The sequence below is a fragment of the Nomascus leucogenys genome, chromosome 2 (assembly GCF_006542625.1).
Source record: "Nomascus leucogenys isolate Asia chromosome 2, Asia_NLE_v1, whole genome shotgun sequence".
In the NCBI taxonomy this organism is placed as follows: domain Eukaryota; kingdom Metazoa; phylum Chordata; class Mammalia; order Primates; family Hylobatidae; genus Nomascus; species Nomascus leucogenys.
In genome coordinates, this window is record NC_044382.1 from 83,119,153 (window position 1) to 83,121,304 (window position 2,152).

Consider the following 2,152-nt stretch of genomic DNA (forward strand, 5'->3'; position numbering starts at 1 on the left):
CCATTGGATAAAGATGCTTGAAAGGAAAAAAGCTTTCTTGACATAGCGATCCATGTTGTCCCCATGCCCAGGGTCTACACATTCTGCTTCCAGAGTGTTAGGAAATAGATGAGTTGGGAGAAATCCAGAAAACAAAGAAATTGATTCTTGGCTTTTGGGTTTTCAAAAGTAGGTTTGGCACTAGTCAAAAGATCTAGAAAATAATGTGAGCAGTGTGAGATTGTTTTTCCTGCTTGAAGAACAGATTTCCCAGGATTAGCAGGGAGAAGAAAGAGAGGAAGGAAGTGAGTTTGGATGTAAGCATGTTATAGAGAGGAAAGGAAGCCCCAGGACTGCCAGCTTCAAATGGTCTGAGGTTTGCGGCTCTGAGAGAACGAGACCAATTCCAGAGTTCAACCGCAAGTCTTGGCATGGCCAGGGTGTAGAAGAATAGAAGTTACCACGTGTTGTGTTTAGGCCAGTGGGGGCTTAGGCGGTGCTCCTCCAAATTCCCCCAGCTGTAGAGCAGAAACCCCCACCCTCCTCTGCTCTTTGGAATGAGACAAAGCCCCAGTTTTCGTCATCTATAAAAGGAGAGTAATAAACCCTATTTAAGAGTAGCTGTAAGAATTAAATAAGATCACATAGATGAAAGCTCTTTCACACTGTCAAGCATTAAACAGACATAGGATTATTATTGATCTTTCAAAAATTATATACACACATACAATTCAGCCTAGCAGAGAGGAGCATACATTTTTTTTTTAGTTCCTTCCCAAACTGCCCACCTTGTTCAGCAGAGTGGGACACACACTGCGGTGGCCATGTTGGTTCTGATGAGCCCATTCAATCCCATCCACCTCAGGCTTGTGATGCTTTTCTTCTCTGCCAGTCCTACGTGTGCATATTATGATCCATACATGGTTGTGTTTACACACTGATGTCTTGGTACTTACAACTGATAACTGATACCAAGATGATAGGGGGCGAAGTTTCTGTGAAAAGCAGGGCTAGATAAAGAAGTTTTGTGACCTTAAACTTTAAAGATTATGGTGATCACCACTACCTCTAATTAATAAATGGAAATAGTACTAAATCATAAAATATAACCAACTAAACTCTATTTTTCCCATTATAGATTTATTGGTACTTCATCGAGACATCCAATTATTTTAAGAGTTCTTTTTTTTTTTTAATTTTTGATGCTCTTTCTGGTACTAAATAAAACCTGTGCTTACTATGCTGTCATCCTCAGACAGGAACCCAAAAAGGCCAAGTCGGGCTCGGCAGAAGCTTGAGTCTCAGTTTTTCCCCAATCCCTGGCTGTCAACATACAGATCTGTGTGAATGAACGCCACCCAAGCCTGCGTTAGCCCGTAGCGACGCGGCAGCCTGGCTCCGGGGAGAACCTACCCAGGAGGCGGAGCTGGAAAGGGGTGAAGCCAGAGAGGGAGGGGGCAGGGCCAGGACCCAATTACACGCGAGAAGGGCGGGACTGGGTCCAGAGGGAGGAGCAAGGACAGACCCAAAAGGAGAAGCCAAGGGGTGGGCTTAAGCTCGCGGGGAGGACCAGAAAGGGGGCGAAACCAGAATGGGGGAGAATCTGAGGGTGGGCCGGGACTGGGCAGGGACTAGGAGAAGGTCCAGAAGTCGGAGAAAGCTGTGAGCCTTGGCCCATATCAGTAACCAGGGGAGGCCGGAGGGAGGAAAAAAGGGGCAGGGCCGGGGCCTGGAGGGAGGGTCATGAACGTAGGCAAGATTCAGGGGGCGGGCAGGGGCGTGGCCAGGACTCAGAAGGCGTGCCCAAACTTGGAAGGGCGGGAAGGGACGTGGCTATTACATGAAGGCGGGGTTAGGCCTGGAGAGCGGCTCAGGACTAGGCCCTGAAGTCAGGGGGCGGGGAAGAGGCGTGCCCAAGCCGTGAAGCAGACGCGGGGTTATAAAATGGGGGCGGGGCTAGGTCTGGAGGTCTGCTCAGGGGCTAGGCCAGGAAATCAGTGAGAGGGTAAGAAGGCGTACCCAATTTGAAGGGCGGGTCAAGGGCGTGGCCAAAACATGGAAAGAGACTCGGGGCTAGGCGTCGGGGCCGACCAGGGGCGTGGCCAGGATTCAGGGGGCGGAGCAGGAGCGTGCCCACTTCGGGGGGCGGGGCGGGACAGGACAGCGCCGGGGC